The sequence below is a fragment of the Erinaceus europaeus genome, chromosome 18 (genome assembly GCF_950295315.1).
Source record: "Erinaceus europaeus chromosome 18, mEriEur2.1, whole genome shotgun sequence".
Classification (NCBI taxonomy): Eukaryota; Metazoa; Chordata; class Mammalia; order Eulipotyphla; family Erinaceidae; genus Erinaceus; species Erinaceus europaeus.
Genome location: NC_080179.1, coordinates 22072016 through 22095368, shown reverse-complemented (window position 1 = coordinate 22095368; position 23353 = coordinate 22072016). Strand labels below are relative to the sequence as shown.

General features: G+C 38.9%; 1 protein-coding gene across 4 annotated transcripts in view; it reads right to left on the bottom strand.

Annotated features, from left to right (window-relative positions):
* ABCB11 (ATP binding cassette subfamily B member 11) overlaps nucleotides 1-12125 on the bottom strand; it is a 90306-nt gene extending 78181 nt beyond the window's left edge. The window contains exon 1 of one of the 4 annotated variants that reach the window (XM_060177759.1): nucleotides 11776-12125. The gene's annotated coding sequence lies outside the window, so the exon portion shown is untranslated. The remainder of the gene's footprint in view (nucleotides 1-11775) is intronic. The other 3 variants (XM_016195310.2, XM_007539307.3, XM_060177760.1) reach the window with 3 other exon arrangements.
* Between the last annotated feature and the right edge of the window lie 11228 nt (nucleotides 12126-23353).

Sequence of the window (23353 nt, the reverse complement as noted above, 5' to 3'; positions counted from 1 at the left end):
TTCAGATTCATAAATTCAGTTTTGTGACAGCAGGCTGCCCCCACCTGCACCCCAGACCTAAAAAAAACAGTAGCAGTAACCGAAAAAACTGCAGAGGACAACAGGACCCTGAGCAATGATAAAGTAACTCTCTGCAGATGACCACACTGACCCATAACAGTATGGCGACACCAACTGGCATAGGACTGACCACACAGGATCATGATAACATCACCTGGCACAGCACAGGATCAATCCAAGCATACCAACTCAGATAAATCATCCAGTCAGACTTTGTGGGGAGAGGAAAAGGGACTTGAAGGAAAAACCTCTTAAAAGTGCCTTGCCTGAGGGGAACAATGACATTCTTACTCTTGCGTCTGCCCACTTTTTGTTCTATCAGGGAGTGTATTATCACTCTCTTATACATTCTCTTATAAACTCTAGGGACTGGGTAGTGGTATACCTGGTAGAGTGCATGTATTATAGTGCACAAAGACACACGTTCAGGTCCTTAGTTCTCACCTGCAGAAGATAACCTTCGCAATTACTGAAGCAGGGCTCCAAGTCCATCTATATCTAGCTATCTATCTGGCACAGGCGCCGCCATGCGAGCTGCTTGACACAGTACCAGCTTCGCAGGAAGTTCAGCACGGCTGGACTCTCCAAGCCAAACTGAAACCATCTCGTCTTTTGGCATGATTAAGCTCTGTGTGGTCTTAATAATATTTACCTATGGCCAGGCTCAGAACCTAACCAATGACAAAAATAATGACAAAACCTGCACTGCACTCTGTAAGATTGAACATAATGGAACAAGCAATATCAGTAATGCAGAATTTTTCAGGAGGCTCCAATAGGAAAAAATGTTGCCTCCTTTATCTATACCACTTCCTTTAGTGTTCCCCCTAAAATATAGAGAAAGATTGGTGGCTCCCACAGTGGAGGGGCCACCTTACATGGCATAAATAGTTATTGGAAAGTTATGGTACCTGCCTAGATACAATGGGCCTTTTAATCTACCATCCACCACTATGCTCCCACCTCCTTATAAAGGAATAGTACACAAGAACCTAGGTCACATAGTGAGCATACACAGAAGATGGATTCTAGCTAGAGAGTTTAACTTAGAACAGAATATAACAAAACTCCTTGATCAAACAATGGAACAGATTTGGTAAAAAATGGGCTGCTCAATTTGTTTAAGGCCCCTAGAAACATAACAAGCTTGAACTTTCTATAAACCATTGTCTTCTGATGCATAGGGCCAAGAGAATGGCATAAAAGGTAAAAATTAATCTTAATCAATAGGACATCTACCTAGCATACAGGTACAGGATAAACAAAAAACATAGAAACTGTGATGTGATCTCTAGGGCAGAAAGTGCCCCTGGAATGTAAATGTTCCACAAAGCAGGAGGTGTTCCCTACCTGTGCTGTTCTTACTTGGTGATTTTTATAGTAGTGACTAAAACCTTGGTGATTTTTGTTTTAATAATCAATACCTTGGTGATTTTTGTTTGAATGATCTAAGCCTTATGAGACTATAAAAATAAAGTTCTGCTTAAGTAAGACAGAGATGTCTGCTGGAGCTTGACTCAGCATCAACTCACTTGTCTCTCATTCTTTATTCTTCGCCGAGGCCCCTCCTCCTTCAGGCTGACCCTAATAACCTCCTGGGGCTGGCCCCTGGCACCTATCTATCTATCTATCTATCTATCTATCTATCTATCTACCATCTATCTCCTTTTCCCTCTCAATTTCTGTCTCTATTCAAAATAAATAATAAATAAATAAATAATTCTCTTATAAACTCTTATAAGAGAAAAGCTCTTATAAACTCTACTTGTTCACTGGTGCTGTGTCAACCTAGATTTTTTACTGGCACTAAACATAAAGAGACCTGCCCACTGTGGAGACTCCAGTAACAAAAGCACTGCTCAATTCTGACATGAATTAGTGCCAGGTATTGAACTTGTGACTTCTGGGGCATAAGACATGCTGGTCTTATATAAAGCAAACCAAATTGTTTAATAAGCAGGAACCTAGTGCACAACTCTGGTTTATAATGGCATCTGGGATTAAATTTGTGACCTCCATTGCCTTTGGCATGGAAATCAGTTGCTTTTTAAGTCAGTAACTTTAATGGTCTTTGGTTTTCCATTTTTATTCATTTTGTTTTAACAAGCAGAGCTATCTCCCTAATCCCCCTTTTTTTTCTTTTAATGAATACAAAGTAAAACCACAATAAAACACAGGGAATTGGCCACATTCTTGAATCAGAGCAGTTGGCCAGTGACCTTCAAATGCTGGTGAATAGCTTTCAGAGTTTCTTTGTAAATGCAATCCCAAAAGTCAACAAGTTGAGTATGGAGTAAGAGAACTGAGGAGTGATATTTTCTAAATAAAATGTAAATGTCTACAGTTATAGTCTAATTTTCAGTGAAGAAAATTGGCTTTTAAAGAATTCTGGATTATAATTTCAAGGCATAGAGTTCAGATTTACACTTCAATAACCTCCTCTCCTCTAAATACATAGCAATGACAGATAAAATGTATCTTTTTTATAAAAGATACATTCAGGAGAAATACTAAAAAGTAAATGAGAAAAGCATAAAAGCTGCTGATATTTTTGACCTCAGAGTTTGGATACAGATTGTGTGTGTGTGTGTGTATGTGTGTGTGTGTGTGTGTGTGTGTGTGTGTGTGTGTGTGTGTGATGAAGGAGGACTTGTGGAAGGTTTCTACACTCATTTAATTGGAGTCTCAGGAAAGAGAACAGAGCATGATGAGGAGGAAGTAATAATATCATTATTATAGTATTGTGTTTGAAGTAACTTTCTAGCAAAGAAACATCTTCAAGGTGCCAAAGAAAAATTAACTGTACTCTAAAATTTCATACTGACAGAACCAATTATTTAACACATTTTCAGATATTCAAATTCAGGAAGGATTACCACCTATAATCCTGCAAAAAAAAAAAAAAACTTTTTAAAATTTATTTTAAAAAAGAGACATTAACAAAATCATAGGATAAGAGGGGTACAACTCCACACAATTCCCACCACCAGAACTCCATATCCCCTCCCCTCCCCTGATAGCTTCCCTATTCTTTATCCCTCTGGGAGTATGGACCCAAGGTCATTGTGGGATGCAGAAAGTGGAAGGTCTGGCTTCTGTAATTGCTTCCCCGCTGAACATGGGCGTTGACTGGTAGATCCCTACTCCCAGCCTGCCTCTCTCTTTCCCTAGTAAGGTGGGGCTCTGGGGAAGCAGAGCTCCAGGACACATTGGTGGGGTTGTCTGTCCAGGAAGTTTGGCCAGCATCCTGCTAGCATCTGGAACCTGGTGGCTGAAAAGAGAGTTAACATGCAAAGCCAAACAAATTGTTGACCAATCATGGACCTAAAAGCTGGAATATTGCAGATGAAGTGTTGAGGGCTCCTCCATTTTATAGATAGCTAGTAGGCATATTTTAGTTAAATTCCAAAGGGTCTGTTGCTATACTAGTTTTTGTTTTTGTTTTCCTCTGAGCCTGAGATCTGATATGCAGGTGGATCCAAGTTATTGTCTGGGGAGGTGATGTCATGGTCATGGCTGGAAAAGAGACAGAGAGCTGGATCAGGGAAGAGAGTAGCTCCCTAATATGGGGAAGGGGTATAAATATTAAATACTATAAACCCCATTGATTGTGTTCACTTTGGCAGCACATATACAAAAAACAACTCTTAAGAGAATATACCTTATTAAGGAGAAGCAACTTATTCTAAATAGAGACAAGGATAAGGAAAAGAGAGAGACTGAATACTCAGATTAACCAAATATGCCAGTACAAATAATTATATAATGATAACAAATATAACTTTCCATCTTTTAAAAAGTGGCCAGACTAAAACTCTACCCGGTAATAAGACTGAATGTACAAAGTGTAAGTAAAACATATTAAGACATTATTGAAAGGAAAAAAATAAGTTATTACTATTAGCAAATGGCATGATAGTATACACATACGAAGTTAAGGGCTCTGCCAATATTAAATTAAATCACTAAAGAAAAGCAATATTAAATCACTCAGAAAAAAAGTATGTTCAAACAGTCTTAACAGACTCCATAGTGTGCCTGAGATTCTAACTTCTGGAATTTTTAACTTCACAAAAATGAAATCTACTTACTGTCAAAATTTCCAACTAGACATGAATCTTCCTAAGAAATGTGCAAAGATGATTTCATTTTTCAGTTATTTTTTTCTTTCCATAGTTGCTCAAGTCACTGAACTCCAAGGAGTGTAATCCATAGCCAGTAACAATGTTTGGGTAATTGTATTCCTCCTTTCTGTTTAAAATCTCCTTAAAAGATCCTAGAGGAACACAATTTGGGCTGATACTTGAGCTTGTATTCCCTGCCTTACAAACCTAAGGTTCCTCCAGAGTAAATATCATTATTTTTATTTTAGCTTTCTCATGTTTTTTCAGTGAACAACTGAAAACATATGCCGCTAAAATATAAAATCTTGTGAGTTGTCATTAAAAACTAAAGATTCAACACCAGTGAATATTTTTTAAAAATTTTATATTAGTTTTATTTATTCCCTTTTGTTGTCCTTCTTGTTTTATTGTTGTAGTTATTACTGATGTCATTGTTGTTGGATAGGACAGAGAGAAATGGAGAGAGGAGAGGAAGACAGAGAGGGGGAGAGAAAGATAGACACCTGCAGACCTGCTTCACCCCCTGTGAAGAGACTCCCCCGCAGGTGGGGAGCCGGGGGCTAGAACTGGGATCCTAAGGCTGGTCCTTGCGCTTTTGCGCCAGGTGTGCTTAACTGGCTATGCTACCGACTGATTCCCCCTTCTGTAGATTTTAAGCACTAAAATATGTTAAGAATAATTTAGCTGTTTATAATTTTAAAAATCAACAATGTTGATGTCAGGTACACATAGATTTTTTAAATTTTCTTACAAATGATCATGATCATCCAGTAGAAATCATTCTCAACTTATAATCATTTATTCTATAAAATTAAGGGGAAGTCATTAGCCCCAATTAGTAAATTTTGGGTAATAACAAGTAATGAATATTTGCCATGTGTTGAAATTCTGGCAAAGATTAACTATCCAATACTACAAAGTATTGGGAAAATATAAAGGAAAGATAATGCATAGGTCAATCCAGATTGGATGATGTCCGAATGACAGAGAAATTTTTGAGATTAGATAATAAAAACAATAATAATAACAACAACAACAGTTCATTCAGCCAGAGAGAACAGTGTCTCTATATGCCTATATGCTCTATTTGCCTTTTTTTTTTCCCCCATACTTGGGCAAAATTATAGCCTTACCTTGTCTCATTTTGTTATTGTTTCAAAAGTGATCTTGTCTGAGGCTGGTAGAATGGTTAATTTTATGTGTCAGACTGAGTGGCTAAGGGCTGGTCAGATAAATGGTAAACATCATTTCTGGGAAGATATTAGCATTTGAGAGTATAGGTTAAGTAGACTGAGCTGATAAAATCACTCTTAGTAATGCAGGGTATCACAGGCATAAGAATGAATTTGCCTTGTTGATTAAGTGGAAACATCCATTTTCTCCTGCCCTTAGACATCTGCACTTTTATATGTTCAGCTGTCACATTTGCACTACAGTTTGCACAACTGATTCTCCTGGTTTTCAGCTCATCAGATTTATACTAGAATACTACCACCAGCTTTCCTGGGCCTTCAACTCACAGACATTGGTTTGTAGAATTTATATTATGAATCAATCTCTGATTAAATAAAGTTCTATATAATTGTGCACAGAATATTGGCTCTATTTCTCTAGAAAACTCTGGCTAGTGTTGTTAGTATACTAAAAGATCATTTATAATATAATAAAATAAAATGGGGAGAAATTTCTGAGGTGGAGCTATATCAACCTAGTCCCTGAAAAAAATATATATTACAACAAAATAACTCAATGAATTGTATTAGAGATTACCAGCTAAAATTTCTGGCAAAGAAAGAAATATCACTGTCTGAAGGTTGGTGATGGTGCATGGGATAGTGGGAGCAGAATGAAAGAGAGATAAGGACTCAAGCAGAAACTCTGCACAGCATTGCCAGATGACACCATATTTGAGATGGTTTCAAATCCATGCGACAGATGTAAAGATTCCTTGCAGAATCACTCAGGGAACAAGTGTTGTTGTTGTTGTTGTTTTAAAGACTTCATTTTACTTTATTTATTTATTTATTTTCCCTTTTGTTGCACTTGTTTTATATTGTTGTTGTAGTTATTGATGTTGTCGTTGTTAGATAGAACAGAGAGAAATGGAGAGAGGAGGGGAAGACAGAGAGAGGGGGAGAAAGACAGACACCAGCAGACCTGCTTCACTGCCTATGAAACGACTCCCCTGAAGGTGAGGAGCTAGGGTCTTGAACTGGGATCCTTGATCAGGTCCTTGCGCTTTGCGCCACATGCGCTTAACCTGTTGCTCTACCGCCTGACTCCCGTGTTTTGCTTTGTTTTTTAAAGGAGCTCTGGATTGCTGTTTAGAGCCATAGAAGCCACAGGTTTTCTGAATAAGCCCTAGGAAGTCATTCAGAGGAACTGGAGAACTGAACATTGTGTCCTTGCGGCATCAGGGAAGCCTATCAAACTCCAAGGTGTTCCAGCTGCCCCAGAGACCTGGATGATGGGGTAAGAATACCCTGCAGGAAAGGAAAGTGACTTTGACCTCACAGCAGGATTTCAGTATTTTAAGAATCAATGTAGAAAGAGGTGGTCTGGGATCTCCCCATTCCATCTTCCCAGACTAGGGCTCTGTTTAAGGAACATTAGTCACTATAATACTGTATTACTTCAAATCCCTGATCCTCCAAAACTCACATACAAATAAGAACCCACACCACCAATATGGCCAATGGCAGAAACTAAAACAAATGAATATAATTAGGGAAATGCTGATACTACAGTATCAAGATGAGGGCCAGAAACTTAATGATACAAATCCAGAAAAACTATCAAAGAAGGAACTTAGTGACTATATTGTCAGGGAATTTGAAGAAATGAAGCTCTCAATTTAACATGAAAAAATAGGTTAAGGAAGAAAGCCATAATCTTAAGACTCACTGCGTAGAAAAATGGAAAACATGACAACAGAGCTATAAGCTGTAACAGACATTTTGAAGGCATTCCTTCCTCAAACGATAAGTCAAGGAAGTTGAGTTACCTATGCAGAAGAAAGAATATCTGAAATAGAAGACAAAATGACCACACTCCTTTGACTTCAAAGTAGAAGTAGAAAAACCCTTAAGGAAAAATGAAGCAACTCATCAAGAGATTAAAAATTCCATTAGAAAAGCAAGTTTCAGAAACTTAGAGGTCACAGAAAGAGAAGAAAGAAGGGAACAGAACCTATATTCACAGAAATAATAACAAAAAAAATTTTTTTTTCAAATCTGGGATATACTTAGATTGTAGACGTTCTAGAATCAGTGATAACACCCAAATAACCAAGCAGGTCTATGCCAAGACACACCATTATAAAACTATCAAAAGTTAAGGACAAAGGAAAAAATGTATAAGCTGTCAAGGAAAAAAAGAAAGTGACTTACAGAGTAGCATAGTCAAACTTGCATCAGATTTTTCTGAAGGAACTATGGAGGCCAGCAAAAAGTGGAGTAGTATATTTAAAGTTTTAAAAGACAGCAACTGCCTGTCACATATAGTCATACCGTAAAAGACTAGCATTAAAATATGAAGGAACAACCAAAACAGTACCAGACAAGGAAAAGCTGAGGGAGTTTTTCACTACCAGCCCTTCCTTGCAAGAGTTACCTGAAAAACATTTCACAGGAAAATAAACAAGGAGGGTTTAACTCTCAACAAAGTGATACACAGTAAAACACTTAGAAATGAAAGCACAGAAGTATGAGACAATTTTAAAGCTTAAAAGGGAAAGAAGAAATGGGTAAAGGATGTTTAAGCAAAGAGTGCTGAGACAAGAACAGTTTAAAAAAAAACTTTCTTAGATGTATTTATATATATACATATAAATTAAGATATTGCATTTTTATGCATATAGCCCTCTATGTCATTTTAAATGATGTCGTTTTCTCTTTTTGAGGTGTTTTAATTTGGTGTTTGTGCTCAAAGAATCGTGTTGCTGTTGTACACATCTGTCACCTTATGACCTGAATTTCTGACAGACGACTATCAGATGGTTTTACCCATGGTGCAATATAAAGAACTGAAACACATGGGTTTATTGAAGGAAAAAAATAATAGCCAAACTATTGCTAAGATTTTGTGAAAACTATGCTGACTGTGGGGAGGGGGGTTCAGGCTTGGGGGAGTGGAGGACAACGAACTGTGGTGGTGGGTGAGATGTAGAACTATGCCCCTATAGTATTATGATCTGAAAAATAAAATGGGGACTGGGCTGTGGCACACCCAGTAGAGTACACGTGTTACCATGTGTAAGGATACAGGTTTAAGCCCCTGTCCCCATCTGCTGGGGAAAATTTCATGAGCAGTGAAGCTGAACTGCACGTGTCTTTCTATCTCTTCCCCTATCTCTACCTTCCCTCTCATTTTATGCCTCTATCAACACAAGAAAAAAAAGGGCGGGGAGGATAGCTATCAGGATCAGTGGATTTGTTGTGCAGGCACCCAGCTACAGCAATAACCCTGGATGTAAACAAACAAACAAACAAACAAAATAAAATGACTTAGCTGTGAGTGCCATACCAGTCACCTAATGTTTAGGACTATTCTGTTGGTTATTTTCTCTCTTAGCATTCAGTGCACCATTCTGAACTTTGGTTCTCAATTGACACGCCAGAAGGTATTATAGCTTAAAAGATCTGTTTTCTCTAGGGCTGCAAGGCATGCACCAGTTGCTCAGTCAGACATGGAAACTGTTTGCCTTGTCTCCGAACTGAATTGCAATTCAGAAATGGCAGTGAGGGTTTCTGAAGACCATTGTGTTGACAATGTTCACTACCTGCATGAATTGATAAAGACAGGCAAGATTATAACACAAGTTTGGAAAAGTACAATGAGATGCCAAAGCAAAACGATTAAGTGAGGGTTCTGATTGTGCTATTTTCCATAAGACACAATGTTATCATAAATATAAATTCTGAAGTTGAGATAAAATGCCAAATTTCATTTCATCTCATTATATATATAGAATCAATATTTCTCCCCACCTGCAGGGGATTCACTTCACAAGTGGTGAAGCAGGTCAGCAGGTGTCTATCTTTCTCTCCCCCTCTCTGTCTTCCCCTCCTCTCTCCATTGCTCTCTGTCCTATCCAATAACAACGGCATCAATAACAACAACAATAATAACTACAACAATAAAACAAGGTCAATAAAAGGGACTAAGTAAATAAATAATATTTTTTTAAAAAGAATCAATATTTCTTCTTTTTTAGAATCAAGATTTCTAAACACTAGTTGGCCAGATTTGGCCATCTAATCATGGGGTTCCCCCAAGAATCCCCTTCCTACCTCCTTCTCTCCCTTCTCCCCTTTTTTCCTTTTCATCTTCTCCTTCTTTCTGGGTTGTCTCTTAAGCTTCACCACTCCAAACTGACTTTATTTTTCAGATAGAAATACCAAGATAGGTAAAGGTAGAAAGAAAGAAGCTACAACACCAAAGCTCCAGTCAATGTGGTAGAGACTGGGCTAGGACCGGAATAGCACACATGGCAAAGCAGTCAGTGCACTAAGAGAACTATTTTGCTGAACCTACCCCAAAGACTTCTTAGTAAACCCCTCCACACACACACACACACACACACACACACACACACACACACACACACACACACACACATCAATACCAATGTCCCTGTACTGAGTGGCATGTAGTCTGTAATCTGAGTTTTACATGTGCTTCTGTTTAATTATCAAGGTTAAAGTTTTCTTTCTTTTGATAAAATGTGTAATCTTATCAACACAGGAGCCCGTATTATAGGATAGTCTCCTGACAACTACTGATAGACACAGTAAAGATTTGTCTATCTTAAAGATTCTAGAACCATATTTTGTAGCAGAGAGAGGTAGCGAGCGGCACTCCAATGGGCCAGTCAAGACAAACTAGGATATTAACAGACTTCAAGAGAGGATTGACTAAGCAGTGCCTCAAGGGATTTGAGGCTGTCACAGTTGCAGAAGAGATAGAGTTCCAGAGTCATGCTGATTACACATCAGAGATCTTGAGGGCACAAAATGTCGGTGCCTACCATGGACCAGTACAGCATGACTTGGTGGGTATACTATCTTAGAACAATAGATGAGTGAGCTTAATTTTAACAACGACTAAGGTTAATACAGATAACCAACTAGAGTACTATAGGAGACCAGTAAAGAAAGGGAAAGAATTGGAAGGGAAGAGAGTAGGTCTACCAGAAGTTGGAATTTTTCTAGGTTAAAGGCTGTGACTACTGTAGCATCATTCAACCCATCAACCTACCAACTGCTTTGGTAAGGTATGATTATAATACAATCATTTCCATTTGCTTTCATTGGGCCTTTGACAGTTTCTGTGCTAAATGACAGTTGAGTAGCTGTGATAGCCATCAGAAAGCAGAGTGTCCTATGAGACTTTTTATAATGGCATACAGCAAAGAAGCATTGACCATATATTGAGCAATCCCAGTTCCAAAAATAACCTACCTAATACATTATACAGAAATGAATAAAGCATTTCTGGGGAGGAATAGTTAAACGCCTACTTTGACATGTGTGTAACCCAAACACGAGCCCAGCACCCATTATGTCATTAAAGGATCAGTACTATAGTATCTCTCTCTCTCTCTCTTTCTCTCTCTCTCTCTCTCTCTCTCTTTTTCTCTCTCTCCCTCTCTCTCATCTATCTTAAAAAAAATTTCCAGAGAGATCCTCCTTGGCAATACCATGCTGTTCCTTAAAGAATGTACTGTCTGTATTCAATTTCCCTTGTCTTTGTATTTTTTTAAGTTCTTGTGTGTGTGTGTGTGTGTGTGTGTGTGTGTGCGTGTGTGTGCGCGCGCCAGGAAAATCCTTTTGGTATTTATCTATTTAACTATGAGACAGAAATAAAACCAAAACATCACTCTGTCACATACAATACCAGGAATCATACTCAGGACCTCATGCTTGCAAGTGGGCCACTGCACAACCTCCTGGTCCACTTCCTTTCAACTTAAATATGAACTAGATTTTAACTATAGATTCAAATAATCTAAAACATGTGATTCTTTTACTGATGAGAAAAGCCCAAGGCTGAGAAACTTATTTTTTCCTCCTCTATCCACACATTCAAGTCTTACATTTTAATATCCAAAGTATTGAAAATCAGAGAATGAGGAATTAAGCACAGTGTTAAGGGGAAAAAAATACGTTTCTATGTTAAACCAGCACCAGCATTCCAGGACAGGACTTGTGGATATCAATGAAAACAAACTTCTGCTTTCAAAAAGTCAAGTTTAAATAGTTCACTGGTATTTTTACTTTATTAGGTTATTCTGTCTACTCACCCACTTGCATCATACACACTCAGAAACACATAGCCATATCATACACAAGCATTCTCCAGAAAACTGAAGTGCAAACTAGCACCGCTGTAAGTGAGCCACCTGCATTGTTTACACAGTGAAGTCACTCACACATTCTGTACACTCCTACTCCAGCATTGTAGTGTTATTTGTCACACTAGAGCCCAGCCTTCAGTGATAAGAAACATAACATCCCACAAAAGGAGACTAGGTGAAGTAAACTTTCAGAATATTGTCTTCAAAAGCCACCATAGACAGTATAAGACTTACCTGTGAATAAGAACTGAAGGAGACCAGAAGAAGCAAAGGACTCCACGATGGAGAATTAAAGGACTTTCCAACTTTTTCCAACCTCCGTTTTCCTCATTCTGAAGCACTAAACAGAATTCACACTTTTTTTTTAATGTTATCTATTTGTTTAAGGGTCAATGTCCCAAAGGCCAGTCTAAGCACAGGTCAATGACATCTGAGAAAAAGTTGAACTCGCTCAAAGCAATAACCCCAAATACAGAGTGTGTTTTCGAAGCCCTCTGTGAGCATCAGATGACATAGGAAAACACTGACTTGCCTAAGAGAAACTCAGGCAGGAGTGTCCAACAAGAGACAGCTTCTGAGTCTGGCACTCTCCAGTCCCCCCTCCCCTTTTCTTTTCTTTTCTCTTCTTCTCTCCCCTTATCCTTTCTTTTCTTTTCTTTTCTTTTTTATCAGCTCTGACTTTCAAAAAGTCACATAAAAACAAAAATTAAAAAAAAAAACTTCAAACTTTCCCTCTCAATCTGAAAGATGATTCTTGGACAATTCTAATTTTGTAAGCACAGCCTCAGAGTCTCCTAGTCTTCCAAAGAACGCCAGAAACAGTCTTTTGCTCAAAACTCTGAGTGTTCAGATGACCCTTGCACCCAGGCTGAACAGTCAGTAGCCTCAGATTTTACCATCAGATGAAAACTCATGTAAATAGAGATTATCGATTTTTAAGTGGTTGAAATAAAATAATTACACAGAGCTCTGTCAGTGGCATCTAACACAGAGAAGCACTAAATGCCTTGAGAGAGGAGAGAGTAGAAAACAATGCTTTGGGTTTTAGTTGACAGTAACATCTAAATTAGCTTAAGTGTAGTCAGGCCAAAAAAAAAAAAGTGGGGAGTAGACTTTCAATGACAGTAGTATGAATGGCAAACAGTTAAGACAGTTGAAGAGAGGAAGGTCAGTGTAGGGATCTCAGTCAGGTGTATAATGATGACAGACTATGAAAATCAACATAAATTGTGAAAAGTTGCTTTAGTCGGTTAATACAATATAATTGGCTGTGTTTTGTGGCATAAAGATAAGCAAAGACAAAAATATCTAAACTAGAAGTCCTTGAATAGCTTTGTGCTTCCATTTTTGTGTAATGTTTTTGTCATTTTCAGCATTTTACCCCTCCAGGCTAACTTTTCAGATAGACAGAGAGATAGAGGGGGAAAAAGATCTCACGAGTGTTGTTTTGAGCTGTAGAAACCAAAGACCCCTTAGCAAGACCCTTGGAACTGGTTGTCGGACCCAGAGACCTGAAGATTGTGCCCTTGTGGCATGGGAAACTTGCCATACTCTAAGGTGTTCTGCAGCCATAGAGACCTTGATGACTGGGGCCAGATTGCCCTGCAGTTAGGAACGTGATTTCAACCTCACAACAAAGATCCCACTTTCAGGAAAACAGTCTTGGAAAAGAAGAAAGCAATCTGGAAGCACCCACACCTCCCCCCACCAAACTATGGTTTCATTTAAGGGACATCAGGTGCCATAAAACCATGTCACCTCTTCAAGACTCCTCCTCTCTGCTCACAATTCATACACAAAGCAGAACCCAGTGCCACCTGTAGAAGAACAACAGAGACCAGAAAGGATGGGTGAAACTAGGAAAACCTCAATACTGGGGAATCAAGTTGGTACAGATTCAGGAGAGAAAAAAATTAAAAATCACATTGCCAGGGCATTTGAAGAAATGAAAAGATCTCAATTTATTATGGAGAAATGGATTAAGAAAGAAACGTGTGATCTCAAAGATTCACGGGGTAGGAAAATGGAAAACATAAAATAGAACTACAGGGTATTAAGGACATTTTGAAAGCATTCTAGTCCCAAATAGCAAGTCACAAAAGTAAACTTATTCATATCGAAGTGAGAACATGAGAAATAGAAGACAGTCTACGGCCATACCACCCTGAGCACGCCCGATCTCGTCAGAAATAGAAGACAATGATCATACTCTCTGACTTCAAAGTAGACTGAGTGTGGGTGTGGATAGGTAAAAAAGCTTTTGGATAAAGGAGACAACCTTAAAGAGACTGAAGACTCCATTAGGAAGATAATATCTGAAGTATATGGGTCTAAGAAGGGGAAGGGAGAAACAAGGGAGTAGAAACCATATTCAAAGAAACAATAGCAGGAATTTTTCCAAATCTGTAACTTAATCAGAAAGTAGATGTTCAGGAAGCAGATAGAACTCCAAAATACACAAATAGGTCCACTCCAAGACACAGCATTGTGAAATTATCAAAAGTCAAAGACTAAGAAAAAAATTTACAAGTTTCATGGAAAGGAAGAAAGTGACTTATAAATGCAGCATAGTCAAATAGGCCTTGAGCGAAGGGAAGCTGGTGACCAGGGGAAGATTCTCACATCCACAAGTTATTCAGAGATCTAGCCTGACAGGAAGTTCTGCCATCTTTGAAGGTCACTTAATAGTGGCATCTAGCCATCAGACAGAAGAGAAAATATGGAATGCTATATGGGGGCTTAAACCGGCCAGTCATGGAACTACATTTATCAATTCCAATTGTTCAGGACTCTGGGAGGTGGCTGTACCCGACTATCTGAGAGCCTAGAAGATGGGGTTTTAGTTATATGCCAAAGAAATCTAGTTGAAAGCTAATTTGGAGAGGTTCGAGTTTGAGTTTATTCATGAACTGTGCATATGACTTTGGATGAGGTTCTTTAACCACATTAAACTTTCCTTCTTCATCTGTAAAATGAGGATGGTGACACTACCTGCATAGTGTGAAGAAATCTGCCTGGCAGGATGGAAGTAGGAAGGACCTTGACTTTAGTGACATAACTACTCTCTGAAACAACCCTGAAACCAAATACAATCAGATGCCATGTAATTTGAAATAATTATCCTTACTATTTAAGCCACTGTTACTAGGAGTTTTTTGCAGGGGGGGGAATAGAGACAGTGAGAAGTTAAAACGGGAGGAGAAGGCAAAGAAGGAGAAGGAAGAGACACCTACAGCACTGTTTCACCATTTGTGAAATCTCCTCCCTGAAGGTGGAGATGGGATCTGAATTCAGGTCCTTGCACATGGCAATGTGTGTGTTTTTTATCTAGTGTGCTCGTGTCAAGTCCTGGGATACTGCCTTTGTACGCAACCACAGATATGCCAATTAGGACCCCTTATAATGAAAGGAGCACAGGCTGATGGAATCACAAGAACTGGATTTGTATCCTGGTTCTGCCATTTACTTGTGATGTGACTTATGCAAGTATTAACATTTGATCATCATCCCCCCCCCATATAATACATATTAACTTTGAGTGAACTGGCCTTGGTGACAGCTTCCTCCAAAAAAAATTAATCGTACTGTCATTTTTCAAAGAAGTTTAGGCAAGTCACACAACTCATAGGAAATTTCCAGATTTTAGCCCCTGGATTGCTTATAATATGTGTCTATAATCTGTGCTGATAGTCTGATTGTGATGCATTTGTAAGTAGGTCTCAACACAGGACAGAAAGGCTGAAAATATGATAAAGGGTTAAGACTGTGTAGAAAGGCTGAGATAGTGCAGGTGGTGAGGACAGTGACGCAGGCTGGCCTTCACTGGGTGAGAAAGTGATAACAAGTAGAGATGATGAAGGGCAGACTGAACTTTTGCTTAGAAGGCAGCTTCTGTAACCCTGGCTAGCTTCTGCCCTCCTAAAAGGTATTCCACCACCACCACCACCACCAAGTGGTGCATCTTATGCTGAGACTAAACTCTCCCAGACACAGCTAAGCAGGAAAGATAACAGTAACTAAGGCAACCAGACCCTGAGCAATGGGTAGAAGTCCCACCCCTTAACCTCACAGCCTCTGCTTCTGTAATGACGCGTTTGCTCTCAAGCCCGCACCCCCTATAGAAGCCGGTACTGTCCCTTTGTTAGGTGCCAGTTATCAGAAAGATCTGAGCTCCTGGTCCGCATGTAAATAAAAGGCTCTTTCTTCCTTCACCCACCTCGGCTTCAGTCGTCTCAATTATTAATAGAGTTCCTTAACCCCACTTTCTACATTCTAAAGATTCAACGATAAGAAGTTTTAAGAAGGGACCATATGGTCTCCACTTGACAGACTACACAATTTTATAATGTGCAAGGACTTGGGTTCAAACCCCCAGTCCAGACCTGCAAGGGTGAGGAAAAACTTCATTAGCAGTGAAACAGTGCTGTGGGCGTCTCATTTTTCTCTCTTCCTTTCTATCGCCCCCTCTCAATTTCTCTCTGTCTCTATCCAATAAAATAAATAAATAAATAAATAAATAAAATGTGAATTTAGGAAAATACTACAAGAGAGAAACAGTTGAGCAAAGTGACTTCAGCATGAATCATCTCCAGTCCTCATTCCAGTGACTGCTCTATGATCTCTCCACCTAAGTGATTATTGACTTCCTCTCCTCCCTCTTCCCGATTCTTGATGTGTCACTGTCAATTATAACCATATCTGGGGTTAACCTTTCCTACCCCCCACGTCTCTGCTTCTTGGATCCCTTTCTTATAAGTGAAGTATAATATAAAATACATTGTAAGAAAACAATTGTGACTACAGCTTGCAAAATCTTATGAAATACTTATGCCTAATTCAATCAGCCATTCAGGGGAACAAACTTTCCAGCTTAAAATCATGCTCCAATTTGTCTAGACATCACTGAAAAGAGTTTCGTACTTATAAATGCTGCTAGAATAAATAATAATAATAATAATAAATGCCTGGATTAACCACAGTCTGACAAGTCCTCAAGGTTGAACTGGTTCTTCCAAGCCCTGATGAGATTCCTACAACTACTCAGAGTCAGGAAAAAGAATTAAGAATGTCCACACTAGCGGTTCAAATAGGACTTTGCTGAAAGGTTTGATGCTCCTTGAAGTACAGGTGTAGTTTTACATTAATGAGATTATAGTGAAACGTGGAATAAATGACTATCCAATGCTTGAGGACCATCCTTAATACAAGACTATATGTGATTGAGTGTTCTTGTGTGATCATACCAGTACCTCAATAAGTTAAGGTGCATAATTTAAAAAGAGAAACCTATACATGTTATTATTATTTTTTTAACTAATTTAGCTTTTATAAGGGTAGAACAGAGAGAAACAGGATGAAAGATGGGGAGATATGAGAGAGAAAAAGAGAGACACCTGAAGCCTGCTCCACCACTTATGAAGTTCCCTCCTGCAGGTGGGGAACGGGGGCTCAAACCCAGGTCCTTGTGCCTACTAATTTGTGCACTTTACTGGTTATACCACCACCACCTATACATTTCATACATAAAACCCCATGTATCACTTTCAGCATGTTCTCTTACATCCAAAATTTCAAAGGAAAGCTTAAATTGTATAATAGAAGCAAAAATCACAGCGGAGCTGTTTGCACAGCTGTACTCATAGTTTCTACTGTGTGCACTTAGCCCACTGCGCCACCGCCCAGCTCCCTGTACTCATAGTTTTGAATGTTGTTTCTCAGTGATCATCTTTAAATCTCCAAACCCTAGAGAAATTGTATCTCCTATCACTGGGAAACCGCTTCCTTTTTTTCCTCACATTTTTGTTGGATTCACACTTATTTTTTTCCCCCTGTAAGAGCCTGCAGCTGTTTTTTGGGTTTAATGTTTTTGTTTTGTTTTGTTTTGTTTTTTGACACAGCTGTTGTATACTAACAGCACTGTAGTATTCATTGCTCTCAGATTTATTTTATTCACGTTATTGCTGATGAAGTCCTCTTGTAAATCCATGGCTTTTTGAGGCTTGTCAACAATCTATTTGGTTGAGCTTCTCTCTTCTTTGGTGAGTCCTGATTCATTTTGAGCAACTCTTGCCCTTGACTCATCTGGGCTTTCAGTTCCTCCATTCCAAAAATCAGTCTTTAAACAAAGCAAAATGCATTCCTGAAATGTGGGCTGGCTCCCAGGAAACACGTAGAGCTTGTTACCATTCAGCAAGAGTCAAGATAGGGTGACTTCTGGCCCCAATTCACTCATTATTTCATGAATTCATTCAAAAACATTTATTAATTATTTTTCAGCTTGCCATCTTGAAAGACAATCCAGGTGGAGCTAGTAAAACAAACATGATCTCATGAAGCTATCATCTGAATAACCAGTAAATGGATAAAAGATTATACAGGTAACTAGAAAAATAATGACAAAGGCTACAAAGGAAGAAAAAGTTCAAAGGGCTTTGAGAACAGGAGGATGTAGGTAATAATTAAATATTAAGAATTGAAAGAAGACTGGCCTAAGAAAGGGAGCTGAAAGGACTGATCAAGAAAAGAGTGGAAAGAAAATAAAACAACTAAGGGAACATAGTTCAAACAAAAGTCCTAAAGCAGAAGATAACTTGTAGATAACTAACCGAAAGATTGCTGGAGGGTGATGAGAATGGGGAAAGTCACACGGCCTGTTGCTGGACAGCTGGTAATGCAGGACCATGGACACCATAGCAATGAGCTATGATTCAGCAGAAGATTGATATCCTTTGGTTTGCATTTTTATACATTCAATCTAAGCACTAGAAAAAGTTTCCTTGAAGCAGAGAAACGAAGAGTAGTCTATTAGAGTGGTACTGGTCAGTGTGTTTACCCTATTGTGCAGATAATGGAGTTGTCAAGAACTAATCATGGACAGTGAAATAGCTCACTTAGTGTGCCGCTTTGCCATGTGTGTGACTGATGTTTGAGCCCAGTCTCCCTGCATTGAAGGAAGCTTCAGTGCTGTGACCTCCTCTCTCTCTCTGTCTCTCTCTCTGTCTCTCTCTCTCTGTCTCTCTCTCTGTCTCTCTCTCTGTCTCTCTCTCTATCTCTCTCTGTCTCTCTCTGTCTTTCCCTCTATCTCTGTCTCTCTCTCTCTCCTTCTCTGTCTCTGTCTCTGTCTAAACAAAGAACTGATCATGGGGCCAGGCAGTAGTATATCTGGTTGCATGAACATGTCACCATGCACAAGAACCTAGGTTCAAGTTCCCACCTGCAGGGAAGAACCTTCAAGAGTAGTCAAGCAGTGCTACAGATATCTCTCTCTCTTTCTACTCCTCCCCTCTCCTCACTCTCCTCTCTCACTTCTCTATCTCTTCTCTTTCTCTATCTCTCTCCCCCCTAACTCTTCCTTCCCACTTAATTTACCTCTGTCTCTGTCCCCCCAAAAAACTATCATATTCACAGAATATATACTGTGTGAGATAAGTATTATTAATAAATAATTGAAATTAATAGAATGCAGGTCTCAGGAGAAGCAGAGAGTCCTTAAAATATCCTGTTGAAGTTGTTCATAGTCACAAAGAATAGCCAGTGGTGAAGTAGGCTTGGACTGTTACAGCTCATTCCCAGAAGTCTGGCTTTCTGGTGCTAGGCCAGGCACTTGTTTAAGTAAATGACCCAAGTGAACTTTGTGCTGCTTCTTTTCAAAGTCCCAGGAGAACTTCCTGACTGACAGCTTCTTGGTGAAGGGAGGCCTGGTTTCTCCAGATTTTGTCTTAATCACTATTAAAATTTAGAATATGATATTCTTTTTGTTCTGATATGCCTTTATGCATTTCTACATGTATTACATTTATTATTATTTTTTACAAAAATGGTATATATATGTGTCTCCATTTCTCTCTGTCCTATCCAACAATGACAACAACAACAATAAGTACAACAATAAAACAAGGGAAACAAAAGGGAATAAATAAATAAATATTTATTTAAAAACAAATAAAATAAAAATTATTTTTCCCTTGGGGGTGGGGTAGTGGCACACCAAGTTAAGTGCACATAGTACAAAGTGCAAGGACCCGCACAAGGGTCCCGATTTGAGCTCCTGGCTCCCTACCTGAAGCGGGGGGGAGGGGAGGTGTTGCTTCTCAAGCAGTGAAACAGTTCTGCAGGAGTCCCTCTGTCTCTGTCTATGTCTATCTCTTCCTCTCCTATCAGTTTCTCTCTATCCTATCCTATAAAAAAAAATGAAAATTGACCGTCAGGAGCAGGGGATTCGTGGTGCTGGCACTCAGCCCCAGCAATAACCCTGGAGGCAAAAAAAATAAAAATAAGTAAAAATTATTTTCCCTTATGTTAATGAAGAAAGCCTGAATAAATTTATATGTGCTGATTAAACACATTTTAAGCTTATTTTTAAAGAAAGAGACTGCTAATAAAATGTTTTGGAGTATTTTTATAGGAACTTGTCTCAAATTACACACACATACAAAAGCTACAGTGTTTTTCTTCCGAAGAAATTATGGAGCTGTATGTGTTCAGATCCATGTGAGGCTCACATGTATGTAGAGGATCAGTATAAAATGAGATCATGGCAGACTGGTACCACTAAGGAAAAACACTAATATTATAGAGCACAGGCTTCAGGTTTCACATTCAGGATTTTCTCCTCACTTTAGTTTGTAAAAGTCCATGTAAGAAAATAAGATATAAACAAAAACCACTGTCCTACAGATCTGTGAAGTGTTTATAATATAGCATATACTTCTAAGTGTATAATGTAGCACTTATGAAATAAACACATGGCATATCTCTGTTTTATAATAAAGGACATTTTAACTTATTTTTTTAAATTTATATATATATTTATTTTCCCTCTTGTTGCCCTTGTTGTTTTTTATTGTTATTGTAATTATTATTGTTGTTGTCCTTGTTAGATAGGATAGAGAACAATGGAGATAGGAGGGGAAGACAGAGAGGGGGAGAGAAAGATAGACACCTGCAGACCTGCTTCACCACCTGCGAAGCTACTCCCCTGCAGGTGGGAAGCTGGGGCTTGAACTGGTATCCTTAGGCCAGCCCTTGCGCTTTGCGCCACATGCACTTAACCCACTGCGCTACGCCCAACTCCCAATAAAGGACATTTTTTTGACATGTTTTAATAATTTAAGCCCATTGTCAGAATTCAATCAGTTTAGACATTTGAAACATGAAATGCTTAGACTAAAGGAATATGTAATCAGAACTAAAATCGAGGCAGCTAAAGAACTTGAAATAGTCAATCTACTTTTCCCCTGACCTATTGAGTTAATAATGGATCATAAGATTATGAGTTCATAAAAGTAGAGTTTGACACCACTCTGACCACCCTACCCTGACCATACCCCTACCGCCCTGCCACTAGTGGGACCTGAAAAACTCCCCTTCCCCGCAGTCTTTTACTTTGGTGCAATAACCAAACCCAGTCCAAGTTCTGCTTTGTGTTTCTCTTCCTATTCTTATTTCTCAACTTCTGTCTATGAGTGGGATCATCCCATATTCATCCTTCTCTTTCTGGCTTTACCCAGTGATCTACTTTAAGTTAAGGACTATGGTAACTTCTCTCTTTTTTTTTTTAACCAGCATAGTTTTACTACCTGCTTTCTTCAGTAGTTCCAAATATATATATATATATATTTTTTTTTTTTTGCTCTGTGAAGAATGTTTTTTGAGATTTTGATAAAGATTGTATTGTGTCTGTATATTGCTTTCAGTAAATGTATCCATTTTTGACTGTGTTAATTCTCCCAATCTATGAGCATAATCTCTCCGTCTCTGTGTCTATTTCTGTCAATGTCTTCATGGGCACAGATATTCTGTTTGCTTTGCAAAAATGAGGTCATGTAAAAATAATAGAGCCTTCCTTTGTCCTACTTTGTGGTTGCTACATAATGTCTCTTATGCATGTTTACCACAGATTACTCAGCCATTCCACTTCTGGTGGTGATTACTTTGTTCCTGGTTCTTACTACTACATCTTGTTCATATGAAGTAGTTTTTGTTTACATAAGATAGAATCCTAGCAATAGTAATTCTGGATCAGAAAATAATACATATTTTTATCTTAATAGATATTTCTAAGTAGCTTTCAAAAAATTATATATCTATGCAAAGGATGAGCTCACCCTTTCTCCTACAACCTAAAACAAGCTCAAGAAGTGGAAAAATAGTCTCAAATGAGTCACATGCTGGGGGCAAAAGGCATACATGGGTCATTCAAAGAAAGGAAAAAGTTCTGAGATTACTTAGCCAGCAGGTAATGAGTCAGTGATTTCTCCCTAGAGAGGCCCCTATCTATTTACCGTTTTTATCTCTTGAATTTAACACAAACCTGGCACAGAGCAAAGAGAATGCACCCAAGCAGGGTCAGAAGACACTTATCTCTTACCACTGAGCATTACCTCTAACTTCCATAGTTTGTGGATATAGATTAAGTTCCTTCTTCTTCTTCTTCTTCTTCTTCTTCTTCTTCTTCTTCTTCTTCTGCTTCTGCTTCTGCTTCTGCTTCTGCTTCTGCTTCTCCTCCTCCTCCTCCTCCTCCTCCTCCTCCTCCTCCTCCTCCTCCTCCTTCTTCTTCTTCTTCTTTGTTTAATTAGGGGAACTAATGTTTTACACTTGAAAGTAAATACAATAGATTGTACATGCATAACATTTCCCAGTTTCCCACACAACAATACACCTCCCACTGGGGCCTCTGTCATCATGTTTCAGGACCTGAATCCTCCTGTACATACACACCACCCGTCCCCACCCCAGAGTCTTTTACTTTGGTGCAATACACCAACTCCGTTCCAAGTTCTGCTTAGTGTTTTCTCTTCTGATCTTGTTTTTCAACTTCTGCCTGTGAATGAGAACATCCCATATTCATCTTTCTGTTTCTGACTTACGATAAGTTCCTTCTTAACGGATTGGGTTTGGTGTTTTATTTTTTTTGTTTGTTTGTTTTTTTGCATGTTACATGATAAAAGTGTTATCTAACATCTGCACTTAATTTCAACTAGCTCTTAATTCATCAGTTAAGATTTTGGGAGGATGGCATTGCTTGGAAGAAGCCAGGACATTTAACAAGAGGGACTTCCAACTCATGACCACAGAATGTGAGCTCAGATCTACAGGGATGCAGAGGTCACATAGGCTCCTAAGCTGAATATGGGCCCCAGACCAAATCAAATAGATGGGGTTTACAGTCAACAATATTTATACCCCTTTCCCATATTAGAGAGCTACTCTCTTCCCTGATCTAGCTTTCTGTTCCTTTTCCAGCCATGACATCATCTCCCCAGACAATAACTTGGATCCACCTGTATACCAGATTTCAGGCTCAGGGGAAAAAAAAAAAAAAAAAAAAAACTAGTATAGCCACAGACACTTTGGAATATAACTAAAATATGCCTACTAGCTATTTATAAAATAACTCTTCATCTGCACTATTCCAGCCTTTAAGTTCATGATTGATCAACAGTTTGTTTAGCCTTATATGTTAACTCTTTTTTCAGCCACCAGGTTCCAGATGCTAGCAGGATGCTGACCAGACTTCCCTGGACAGACCCCACCAATATGTCCTGGAGCTCCACTTCCCCAGAGTCCCACCCTACTAGGGAAAGAGAGAGACATGCTGAGAGTATGGATTAACCTGTCAAAGCTCATGTTCAGAGGGGAAGCAATTACAGAAGCCAGACCTTCCACCTTCTGCATCCCACAATGACCTTGGGTCCATACTCCCAGAGGGATAAAGAATAGGAAAGCTATCAGGGGAGGAGAGGGGATATGGAGTTCTGGTGGTGGGAATTGTGTGGAGTTGTATCCCTCTTATCTTATGGTTTTGTCAATG